Source organism: Heteronotia binoei, chromosome 17 (genome assembly GCF_032191835.1).
Source record: "Heteronotia binoei isolate CCM8104 ecotype False Entrance Well chromosome 17, APGP_CSIRO_Hbin_v1, whole genome shotgun sequence".
Taxonomy (NCBI): Eukaryota; Metazoa; Chordata; class Lepidosauria; order Squamata; family Gekkonidae; genus Heteronotia; species Heteronotia binoei.
The window spans coordinates 10,519,233-10,532,445 of NC_083239.1; the positions used below are offsets into that span (position 1 = coordinate 10,519,233).

At 45.4% G+C, this 13,213-nt stretch overlaps 1 protein-coding gene and 1 non-coding gene across 2 annotated transcripts in view; one reads left to right on the forward strand and one right to left on the reverse strand.

Annotated features, from left to right (window-relative positions):
- MAN1C1 (mannosidase alpha class 1C member 1) overlaps positions 1-13,213 on the reverse strand; it is a 198,797-nt gene that overhangs the window by 171,348 nt on the left and 14,236 nt on the right. The gene's annotated exons all lie outside the window — the stretch shown is intronic.
- On the forward strand, positions 9,940-10,014 carry TRNAS-GGA (transfer RNA serine (anticodon GGA)). The gene has a single exon. It is a non-coding gene; the product is annotated as a tRNA-Ser (tRNA).

Below are 13,213 nucleotides of genomic sequence, written 5' to 3' on the forward strand. Positions count from 1 at the left end.
CATCAGGAAATCTCCCTATCTGAAAAGCAGGTAGGAAAGGTGCCTTCCCCATTAATTACAATTCTTATTATTTCTGAGGAACATCAAATGGACTCTAATAACCAAGCTAGACAACTTGTGTTACCCAGAATCATACAGCAGCTGTGAGGAATGACTTCTTAAAAAATTATGAGAACAAAGTTTGAATTCAGTGGCATCTTTAAGACCAACAAAATTTTATTCAGGGTACAAGCATTCATATGCAAGCATTCTTGGCACTTGCACATGAAAGCTTGTACCTTGAATAAAACGTCGTTGGTTTTAAAGGTGCCACTGAACTCAAACTGTGTCCTACTAATTCAGACCAACATGGCTGCCCACCTAGATCTAAAAAATTAAGGAGAGCTCAAATGGGCTTGGAATGCTGCCATGGGCGTGAGGTGGATGGAGGAAGGGCTCTGCCTTTCACCCAAGTCATTTTCCCAAATGGAGATAGCACTGGATGGGGAGTTACCTCTGCATTCTTGCTACGCCATGGCTGTGATCACACACACAAAATTATGCACTTTCAATCCACTTTCAATGCATTTTCGATCTGAATTTGACTGTGAGAACTGGCAAAATCCAATTGGAAAGTGCACTGAAAGTGCATTACTCAGTGCATGTGATCTCAGCCTATGTGGAGTATTCTGCAAAAACCATGGAAATGTGCTGTTTCAGTGCAGGAAAACAGCTTGGGGAGAGGCAGGAGGCCTTCCTTCCACCGCAATGGTGTTCCAAGCCAAATGGGCTCTGCTTTATTTTTTAATAGACATTCCCCAAAGAACTCAACTCTTTAAAAAAAAAAAAGTGTCTACTTTGGCACTAAGGAAGAAAAAAGAGCAGGGATCTAGGCCTTTGCCCAACAACAAACAGAAGATTTCACTGGTGGCCAGTAAACGATATAACTCAAGACTGCACATACACCCCTCTACCTGGAATGGATCTCTAAAAAGCAATGTAATTGTTCTGGAGGCATAATATATAAGGTATGTCTCAGGTAATATTATTCACATTGCAGAAACTTTATTCATATAACTTTCTGGTAGGCAGCATACAAAATTAATCGCATGAAGCAAATACCCTAATGAAAGTACATTGTATAGAAGATGAAAACTGGTCTGTAAAAGCAGTACATCTATTTTAGCATTCTCACTAATCCATGTCATTTTATCAAAGAAGTCTTCATTGATCATATTAGCTCGAAGAGATTAATGTATGGACATTCACATACGAAGACAACAGCTGAAAGAATAAAGCATACTTTTTTAATGATACGGTAGGCATCATACTGGAAGAACCATTCCCTCCCATGCAAGAGAAAACAAAGGATGCCTCTTCTCAGAACAAACCCCACCACCCATTGATTTTAAAAGTGCTTATATTCAAAATAATGAACCTTTTAAAAATTAATCTACTGCCAGATTAATCTTCTGATCAATAGATCTGTGAACAATTCAGGCAAGCTAAATGCACCAGACTTTGCAGCCCCACTGCTTTGCCTTGTGTGCACCGACTGGAAACCTAGCCATGCCTTCCCAAAAATCCTTGGCGATCGAAAGCGGTTTACATTGTTCTCCTCACCTCCATTTTATCCTCACAACCACTCTGTAAAACAGGTTAGACTGACAGCTTATGATTGGCTCAGGCTTACCCAGCACATTTCAGTGGTAGAACTAGTATTTGATACTGGTTATCCCATATCCTAGTCCCACACTCTAACAACTATACCACACTGGTATATAAATACTAAATATTTCTCTAGCCTCTGTTGATGTAGGCTGTTCAAAGGGAATCCTCTAAGGAAGCAATAGCTGAATTTGTCAGACGGACTTGCTTAAACAGACTTCACCCTGACGGTGTCTGCAATCTTAGGATAACATCAGTTCTTACTTTCCAGTGAACACAGTGAAGCTCTTGAAGGCTAGTTAATGCCTGGAAACCCAGGTAAAGCAAGAACCACCATGTTTTTAAAGACTCTCATATCAAGAAAGCTAGTGCCACAGATTCAGTTACGGAAGAGATGCTATCAATGAAACCAGAAACTTCAAAAGGAAATGGAAACATCTGGAGGTGTCAGAAACAGAGATTGTCTAGAGACAAACCAAACACCAGGTGTTTCCATAAGAGACTGAAATCCTGTTCCATTTCATCTTGCCATCCTTTTTGAACCCAGTAATCAAACACCCAAATGGCTAGTTAAAGTCTCCCCCTAATTACCTTCCCTCTTCTAGTATAATTAAAGGCCAATGGTACTCTCTCCCCTCATTTCAATCTGACTTGCTTACTTCACCCAAGGGGTTAAAAAAAAATGAAAAATTGCAGTAAATTGTGTCTGTGGTGGAAGGAATAATTAGAACTTTTTATTCTCTGTTTCGTTCAATCTGGAACAAGACATACCACACAGCCAGCAATAGTTGTTTTAATTATAAATGCACAGTGACATGAGAGCAAACCAAGAGAATGAGGAAGAAGTTGGGGCCAAGCGCCCCATGTATCTTCTACATGTCAACAACTATTCAATTCAGGGGTAATCCCTTTTGGTGTACCTTCAAATAGAGGGTAAGAGCAATTATTACCTCAAGAATCTCTGATCCCAAGGCTATGTATGGACTCAAGCCTACTTGGAATGTCCACCAGCCACCAGGCTATGTAAGGACTCAAGCCTACTTGGTACGTCCACCAGCCAAGATAATTAGTATTCCTAAAATGATTTCCTATTCACATATTTGAAATGGTGAGCTCTGACTCATGAAGCTCATACAAAATAAACATTGTTAGTCTTTAAGGTGCCACTGAACTGTTGTTTGATTTTAATTAACAAACATGCCTCTCTTAATAATTAAACCATGTATTGTTTAAGTGTTTACACCTGCAGAGAAACAGTACACTATACTTTCCTTACTTGGAAACAAAACTTTATATATAACAAATTCACATCTATGGTTACAATTTTAGATTTATTTTGCATCGACTGTGGGCATTATTATTTTCATTTATAGTTCATTTTTCTCAGCGGGATCCAGGTTGGATAACAAAATGTTATTTAAAAAAAAAAATTCAACCAACCAGTAAGTGGATTACAAAATATAGTCAAAACAACAAACCTCACAGATGATACAAATTCCTAAGTTATAAAAATCACACAAAAAGGATAAAAACATTTTTATTCACAAAACATTAGCCACCACATCAGTCAAGTCACAGGTGAAATATGTAGTTAAATGGCATAACAAGATATAACTGCAGCTAGTCCTCATTGGAGTCTGCCAGAAGGTAACTGATTTTTTTTCTGCAGATCTGACTAATACTGCCACTCTGTCATTGAGAAAGAAACTTACGAGCTTCCTCTGAAACTGAACTGAAATAGTATTATAATGAGAAAAGCCTCCCACTAGTCTCACTCCAAATAAACCGTAATGAGACTCAAAAGCAATGATTCTGCACTACTCAATAACAACGGCTAATGGCGTAAGTTATGTTCTTAGACTTTTCTAATGGTAAAGCCAAATTACTTACTCATATGGAATGAAATTAAGCCCCAAAACCCAGAGACGATACTAAAAGCCCTGTTCACTGACCCCCAACAGCAGACTGTCAGTAGAGATCCCACTCAGAGTACAACACCAAGACAACGACTGTACACGTAAGCACACACAGAAATACTAGATTTTTATCTCAGCAAATACTGCAATATTTTTAAAGAAAAAAACTATATATGGTAAAAAAAATATTGTTATCTGAGACAACATATGTTAATCAAATGTGCCTATACTCAAGCTTATTGTTCTGCCTGGCCCCTTAACTTGAGGAAACGGCAGCAACCAAAGATCACCCTCCAAGGAATGCCTAGGGAAGAGTCCCCTCACCTAGCATGACCCTTTCTGCCAAGCCACACAGCTAGGCTTTCCAACCCTCCCGCCCTGGCAGGGGACCCCAGGATTTCTACCCTCTTCCCCTGCTCCCCAAAAAAATGCAAGCGGGGGGAGAAGGGGGAAACGGCGCCAGGGAGCGGGTGAGGCCGCCGCGCCGCACCACTGCCGCCCCCTCCCCGCCCACCGCAGCTGCTCCTCCGAGATGGGCTCAGAGGGCCCATCTCAGAGGAGCAGCCACGGCGAGCAGAGAAGAGGCAGCAGCTGCGGGGCGGCTCGCCACGCTCCCCAGCGCCATTTCTCCCCTCCCCCTAGCTCCACCCCAGTGTCTCCTGGCTCCACCCCCAAAGTCCCCAGATATTTCTGGGGTTGGACTTGGCAACCCTACACACAGCTGTCCTTCACAGCAGACAGACCAGCAAGCCAGCTGCTTGGGAGTCCTCCTGCTGAGATGGCTCCCAACAGCGTGAGACAAGCTGAGAAGGAAGGAGGCACACGAGGATGTTGCCAGTGCTAGCTGTCAGAAGCCCAGAAATGGCTGTAGGTATCCATTGGCTGGCTGGACAGGTGGAAATGAAGCAAGCACATGTGCCCAGATATATAGGGATACTGTGGCTGAGGAAGACGATCTTACCCTCAGGTGATGCTTGTTAAGTGATCATTCTGGATAATCAAGAGCTAGATAACAAAGCTTTTTACTGCTAGGGATGGAAGAATGGCTCATGCCAGAGCACGGACTACCCTGAGTTCCCAATAGAACAAGAAATTCCATTGCACAAGATGGAGGCTGCTCAGATTGGGGGGCAGGGGAGGAGCGAAAGAAATCAACTTGCCAATGCCACCTTTCAGCCATTCTGTCAGTCACCTTTCATTTCGAGGACAGCACAGATGCATTTCCATTGTCTGACACTATTCTCACTGTGCCTTTTGCATGCCGTATGTCCTGCTGCTCATGTCACCATTTTTAGAACTGACCACAGAATAAATGTCTATTAGTTAAAGGGGGGGAGGCTAGGGGGAGGAGAAGATTCCTTTCCTTTTATTTATTAGTTCATTTGGCCAAAGGTCTCAAGCTTAAACCACAGCAAAGTTAAGAATTATAACATAAAATATTACAAATCGGACCCGAAGATATGTTATATAATTATCAAAAACTGTCATGAGATTATAAATATCACAAAGTAGAAGACTTTAGAAGTCAACCAGGGACAGGGCCTTCTCAATAACAGCCCCTTGCTGGTGGAACCAGTTACCGGAAGAGGTCAGGGCCCTGCGGGATATTGGACAATTCTGCAGGGCCTGTAAGACAGTAGTCCTCTTCTGGTTGGCCTATAACTGACCAGCACCAAACCACCAAAGTACCAAAAAACTGAAGGAAGTGTATAGATTGCATGTTGTTGGACGGATGCACTGTTTTTAATGTTTTAATTTCTTAACTATGTAGATTGTTATTATATTTAAAATTTGCTATGTTAGAATTTCTGTATTGTGAGCCGCCCTGAGCCCGCCTCGGTGGGGTAGGGCGGGATATAAATCAAATAAATAAATAAATAAATAATAGAAACGTATTAAAACAGAAGATAAAATATCCCAGTAGGATAATGATATGACAAAATGGAATAAACTTTCTACTAAAATCTTCAGAATCTGGAATTATAAATTATAATTATAAATTAAGAGCCCATTAGATCATACAGACTGGGCCCTCATTTCATCTATGCACATTTCTTTGGAGGTTACGAGAGATCCCTACTTGTTGGGTGTTTTGTGACAGAGACGTTATTTCTGGGTCAGAATCTGCTAATAATGGGGGTATCATTCAGAGTTCCAGAGGAAATTGATATTTAAACAAAACTGGAGTAATCCAGATGGACCCAGAACTGACCATTGATGGCAGAATGGTACTAGGGATTGGGCTAGATCAGGGGTCCCCAACCCCTGGCCACGGACTGGTCCAGGTCCATGACCTGTTAGCAACTGGACCACAAGACAGAGGTGCTGTATCATGAATGCAGGCGGGCAGAAGGGCAGTGCTGCTGTGACCTTCACCTACCCCTCATTTATAGACCCCTGCTGGTCACCTGATTGGCAGGGGTCTTTAAAAGGGAGGGGGATGCAGATTGGCTGCTTCTGTTGCCTGGCTGCCTAGTGGGGAGGCCAGAAGCAGCCCCAGTCTCCCCCCCATTTATAGACCCCCATGGGGGGCAGGGACAGGACATGGGCAGGGAGGCAGCAAAAACTCCAGCACCACCTGTCCCCCGCCCCTGTCCATGGAAAATTGTCTTCCACAAAACCGGTCCCTGGTGCCAAAAAGGTTAGGAGCCACTGGACTAGATGACCCTGGACATCCTTTCCAGCTCTATAGTTCTAGTGAAAGATGGTTCAGTGTCTCTATTGTTCAAAGAAACACAATCATGCAGCTGGTCCAAATATGGAATTTTCACAAAGAGACCCAATAGCTTTGCAGCTGGGAAAGTGTTTAATATGGCAAAGCATGTCTATGACTGGGCCTTGTAAGGCATCTCACATACAGAGGTAGGATCATGGGATGACGAATCCCTAACGTAATCGTAGAACATGCACGTCTTGCACAGGTTAAAGTACTGGCCCAATCAAGATTAATCACTTTTTAGCTTAATGAAATTCAGCACTTCATGGAAGTTTATGCTTTTAAGCAATATAAGGAGAAGACCAAGCAATTCAAGCTTCCTATCTCTGTATCTTTCCCACACACCTCTGTAGTTATCTTCCATCAGCAGATACAGGAGACCCCCCTCCCCCCAAGGCACTGGGTGCTGAATAAAAAGCCTTCAGTTTTAACTTGAAGATAGCAATCCAGGCCCTAGACTCAAAATAACATTGTGCAAGTTCCATTCTAAGCACAAATCCTGCAATACATCTAGGGACTTCTGCCATCCGCCATAAAAACGGTAGCAGTATGCAATCCAAGGACTCAGAAACGTCATTAATACAGATGGCTGCCCCAAATAAAATCTGGGGGATTATTTAGCATTAAAAGCTGTAGTGGCCATTGATACGCACTGACCACCTGAGGGGGGAGGATTTTGAGTTTGGATATCACCTTCTGCTTGGCCCCAAAAGGAAACTCCTTAGATAGAAAACCTGAAACAGAGGACTCAAGGGATGCAAGCTGCTTTATTTATGTCAAATCACAGATTTACTTTATTTATACCCTGCCACTCCCTCAGGCTACACTGTATTACAGTGGTGATGTTTTGTACCAGGTGGTCTGCATCCACCCCCTGCATAGAACTGCACAGGACAGAGTACCAGGAAACCAGGTGTTGCAGAAGCTGGCAAAAGGCTACATCTTCCATGAATGAGAAGAGTTGGCCATCCACAGTGATTATCTTGCCGACAAGGTGAGTGACAGCTTACTGGGCCCTCCACGTAGCCATTGTGGAGGGCACTGCTGATGTCCCAAGGGAATGATCTCTTGGAGAGCGGCCTGCCTTAATGCCACACCCACAGCACCCCGAGTGCAGGAAGCCTTTCCTGGAGGGGCATCTTGCTTCCCTTCCACTTCTCACTGAGAGGGAGAAGGCCTCTTCTTCCCACTGGTCACCTCTTTCCTCTGGAAGCAACATACTGGGATGACAGAAGAGAACAAGTATTCTTGAGGTGATCGTCCCATGGATCACTGTTGCCAAGTCATTGCACTCTAGGTATTGGGCCAACTGCCTTATCCATCTAAGATGATAAAATATAGATTTGGCAGTGGCTGCTACCAGGGCCTCCATTACCAGCGATGGCTCCAGGAGCACCCCTAAACTCTTAACCTTTGAAGTTGGCACCAACGGTGTCCCATCAAAGGCCAGCAGAAGGATCTCTCTAGCCAGGCCACCATGACTTAGGCACAGGACCTCTGTCTTTGCTGGATCCAGCTTCTGTCTGCTCTGCCTGAGCCATTTCACTACGATGTGTAAAGCCAGGTCCAGATCTCCCAGGGTGCAGCTGAACTGGCCCCCCATCAAGAGATAAAGCTGGGTGTCATCCACATATATGTGGCAACCCAGCCCATATCTCTGGACTATCCAGGCAAGGGGGGCGCATGTAGATGTTAAATAACACCAGGGAGAGAACTGCCCCCTGAGAAATACCACTTACAAGTGGGTGTCTCTGGGACAACTGCTCTCCTACTCTTTACTATCTATGCAAATGAATTCTGAAATGAATGCCAAACCGAGGGACTGTGCTGGCTTCCTCTCTCCCACACACTCACCAGGAAAAGCTGACCGGCCGCTTCCTCTCTCACACACTCACCCTGCCCGCCTGTAGCTTTGTCCTGCTGAGATTTAAAGGCACACACACCTTCCAAAACACAAGCAGTTCTTTGCAAGCTTCTTCTAAGCCTGTAGAGCAGGGGTCCTCAAACTACGGCCCGCGGGCCAGATGCGGCCCACTGAGGACGTTTATGCGGCCCGCCGGGTTATGGCAAAATCAGACCGGAAGTGACGTTCGACCTAAACTCGCGTTAGCAACGCACACTTCCGGCACTGGGCTGAGGCGGCGGAGACAGAGTGTGAGGTGATACCTAGGCGAGGTGAGTTCCCAGGCCGGGGTGTGTGGTGTGGGGAAGGGAGAGAGATGCAGAAGACGGAGAACTGATGGCCTGCGGCCTTGTACAGTAACGGCAGTCCGGCCCTCCAACAGTCTGAGGGACAGTGAACTGGCCCCCTATTTAAAAAGTTTGAGGACCCCTGCTGCAGAGATTTAAAGGCACATGGTGGCTGTTGGGGCAGGGTTTCCCTCCGCTGCCCAGCTGGCTGGTGGTGGAGAGGAGCCTGCAAAACTAGGGGATCCCCCACTGGGACCTGGAGACTGGAAAACCTACCTTCCATACATTCTCATGGACTAAAGCAGTCCAAGTTCCCCACTTCACTCTTCGGCTCTGGCCGCTGAACGTAGACAGTCCTCCAGAGGCCATTTCTGTGGGTTTATTTTTCTTTCGTTTAATTCTTTTTTTTTTTCTGCTTTCCCAATCAGTACTCCATCACCTATTTTATGCTTACAACAGAGTAATAGTGAGAATGATGTCGATGGCTCAGTGACTTATGAAATTAAAACATATGTAGAGCATCTAGAAAATATTGGGCAGCTATAACAGAAACTCTGCTGAGAGGCAGCCAGTACCCATGAACGCCATGCATCGATGAGCTCTTTCCAAGTCAGCGTGCATAATAATTAGAACCAAGAAGACCTGAAGAGAAACTATCTGCCATAGCCATGAGAGATGGGAAGACGCCTGAAAGCCTTAACAAGCCCAGTGGAGTGGAGCATAACAGCAGCTTCCCCCCTAGATACTGCTTCCCAAACCAGTCATACAGGAAGTCACTATGCACACATGAGCCTTTGTAGCTTTTGGAATTCTCTCTAATCAAAACATGTGTATGACACATACGTATTAGAGCTGTCAACCAATTAAAGAGCTTTTGGGTGACAAATTATCTGCCTTTTAAACTTATGATTAATCAAGCTTAAATAACTATGCTTATTATGGAAACCTTCAATGCAAGCACTTTTCTGAGATAAGAAACCGAAAGGTAACATTTAATAAAACAAAAACTTCCGTTGGTTAAAAGGACACAACGATGTTATATATTTGCTTCCCCTCTTACTTTGTCCAGTAATTCTCTACAATCAAAACAGCCTAAACTAAGGGTGTCAAACACATTCATAAGGGCCACATCTGACATAAATGAAACCTTGGTGGGCTGGGCCATGTGTGTCCTAAAATGTAATGCCAGGTAGCGGAGATACAAACCTTATAGAGCACAGACAAACACAAGTAAAGATTTTGTTACTTAACATAAAACATGCTTAAAACATTGGGGAGGGACGGTGGCTCAGTGGTAGAGCTTCTGCTTGGTAAGGTTCAATCCCCGGCATCTCCAACAAAAAAGGGTCCAGGCAAATAGGCGTGAAAAACCTCAGCTTGAGACCCTGGAGAGCCACTGCCAGTCTGAGTAGACAGTACTGACTTTGATGGATCGAGGGTCTGATTCAGTAGAAGGCAGCTTCATATGTAGGAGGGATGGTGGCTCAGTGGTAGAGCATCTGCTTGGAAAGCAGAAGGTCCCAGGTTCAATCCCTGGCATCTCCAAAAAAGGGTCCAGGCAAATAGGCGTGAAAAACCTCAGCTTGAGACCCTGGAGAGCCGCTGCCAGTCTGAGTAGACAATACTGACTTTGATGGACCGAGGGTCTGATTCAGTATAAGGCAGCTTCATATGTTCATTACCATGTTTGCAATATTTTAACAGTTTCTGATCACTGATACCTCTTGCTCTGAATTATTGTATCAAAATCTGGAGACAATGCCTGCTGTAGCAAGACTGTTAAGGTGTGCATCTGTAAACTGCAAGCCTACTTTTGATTTATTGATGTTCACAATAGAAATCTCATGGTCAATGCTCTGTGCCCTAGGACCCAGGAGAAAACATGAAATGGCTGGGCATTGTGCGCTTTTGTACATAAGTGCTCTGTGTGCTGATCAAGAACATGTGAAGGCACCATAGACTAGGTGCTTATCCGTAAAACTACAATCTTCTCCAGAAAAATAACTGCAACTCCTATGAGGCAGTGAAAGAATAGAGAGACAGTCAGTATAGTGGCTGCTATCAGCCTACTATCTGGGAAGCCAGGGTTCAAAATCTGCAGTCTACACAGGAAATGTACTGGATACACATTCTCAGTCTAGTCCACCTCACTGTGGATTGTGATTATTCCTCATCTAAACTGTTCCCATTGTTTTCCTATTGAGAAAGACTGGATCAGGGCATGAATACAGTGAAAAGCAGGAGGGAACCCAGTTGCACCCCGGAGAGCCCTGACAAAATGAGCTTAACAACACACAGAGAGAAAAAAATAGCAAGGGAAAAAGCGCATACCTTGAATAAAACTGGGTTAAAGCTCTTAGGGGTGGGTTTTGTTTTTTGCATTTCTCCAGTGGGTTTGAGGCAGCTGAGCAAATCAGCCTCTGCTCTTTCCCTCTTTTCCCTCGGGAAGAGGAGGGAGGAGAAGCCTCAGCCAATGGAGGGGCTTGGCTCTGTAGCTCTGCTGTTTGATTAAGAGAGCCAGGCTGTATCAATGGCAAGGCAAAGCTACAGAGTGAAGCCCATCCATAGGCTGAGGTGGCTCCTCCTCTTTCCTCCTCCCTTGGGGAAAGGGAGGGATGGAGAAGGAAAGAGCAAGATGCTGCTTGGCTGCATCACAGGGAGAAACAAAAAAATGGTGACCAAAGGAAGCAGGCGATGGAGAAGGAAGCAGATGAGGGCCATTTGCTAGCAGGCCTAATTGGAGACCTCTGGTGGTCAGATCAGGCCCATGGGCCACATGTTTGACACCACTGGCCTAAGCACCCAACAGGCAAGTGCTTACCTGAGTGGCTGGAGGACATGAGAGCTGACCACTGGCTGTTAGTCATTGAAGCTAAGGGGGACATCAAAGGTTTGGGTCAATACTGCTTGTTCTCATGGGGTTTGTTGAACTGATTTCACTGTTATGTAGCCCCTTGTGCACAATAGACTAATGTGTGCCCCAGAAACCCACTTAATCACAGTCAGAGCTTATGTTCAGTCATTACCAGTTATCCTTCAGGAGAGATCCATACCCCAACAGCTTGGCATTTATATGAATAGCACATTGTGTCTTGCATAAACAAATGACTACAAATCAACACTAAAACAAATACAGAAGAACAAATATCTGTCAACAAGTCAAACGTCCCCAAAAGATTGGCGTACATTTCAGCGCAACATGCTTCTGTGCTGATAGGATCTCATGGACTACAACATGTTAAAAATAAACTCCTTTACTCGTGTTTTTGTCAGTAAAGGAAATATGCATATACATTAGGCCAGAGGTGTCCAATTCATTTGTTACAAGAGTCAGATATATTGGATTTATATCCCGCCCTCCACTCCGAAGAGTCTCAGAGCGGCTCCCAATCTCCTTTCCCTTCCTCCCCCACAACAGACACCCTGTGAGGTAGATGAAGATATTGGATTTATATCCCGCCCTCCACTCCAAAGAGTCTCAGAGTGGCTCACAATCTCCTTTACCTTCCTCCCCCACAACAGACACCCTGTGAGGTAGATGAAGATATTGGATTTATATCCCGCCCTCCACTCCAAAGAGTCTCAGAGCGGCTCACAATCTCCTGTACCTTCCTCCCCCGCAACAGACACCCTGTGAGGTAGATGGAGATATTGGATTTATATCCCGCCCTCCACTCTGAAGAGTCTCAGAGTGGCTCACAATCTCCTTTCCCTTCCTCCCCCTCAACAGACACCCTGTGAGGTAGATGAAGATATTGGATTTCTATCCCGCCCTCCACTCCAAAGAGTCTCAGAGCGGCTCACAATCTCCTTTATCTCCCTCCCCCACAACAGACACCCTATGAGGTAGATGAAGATATGGGATTTATATTCCGCACTCCACTCCGAAGCGGCTCACAATCTCCTTTCCCTTCCTCCCCCACAACAGACACCCTGTGAGGTAGATGAAGATATTGGATTTATATCCCGCCCTCCACTCCGAAGAGTCTCAGAGCGGCTCACAATCTCCTTTCCCTTCCTCCCCCACAACAGACACCCTGTGAGGTGGGTGGGGCTGGAGAGGGCTCTCCCAGCAGCTGCCCTTTCAAGGACAACCTCTGCCAGAGCTATGGCTGACCCAAGGCCATTCCAGCAGGTGCAAGTGGAGGAGTGGGGAATCAAACCCGGTTCTCCCAGATAAGAGTCCGCACACTTAACCACTACACCAAACCGGCTCTCCGGTTTGGTGTAGATATGACATAAATGTGACTTTTGTCAGGCTGGGCCATGTGTGCCAGACAGTGTAATGCCAGGTACTGGAGATATAAATTTCATAAAGGACAGCAGTTGGTGAGTTCTGATGTGTCCTCACTGCCAGGCCCCATGGGCTGGAAGCAGCGCAGAGGAAAACCTACATTGGTAGACTGGGAGTCAGTGGTACAGCACCAGGCAGACACTCCCATGCTGCTGGAAGGAGGCAAGCCCCTTCTCCAGCCCGCTCCCACCACCAATGCTGTGAGCCCAGGCCTCAGGATAAAAATACAAAGCAGCTGGGTGTTGCAAGCTCCTCCTTGCCCAAGAACCACAATGGATGGGGACTGGGAAGACCAGCTAACTAACCCCACAGTCTGCGGAAGCAGAGGTGCGGTGGCCGAGGTCTGAGATCATGTATATGGTGGGACCCAGGCCAATTAAAGCCCAAATAAGCCAGAGGCAGGCCACCACCACCCATGAGGTGGCGGCAGCCTACAGCTGGAGGCCACTG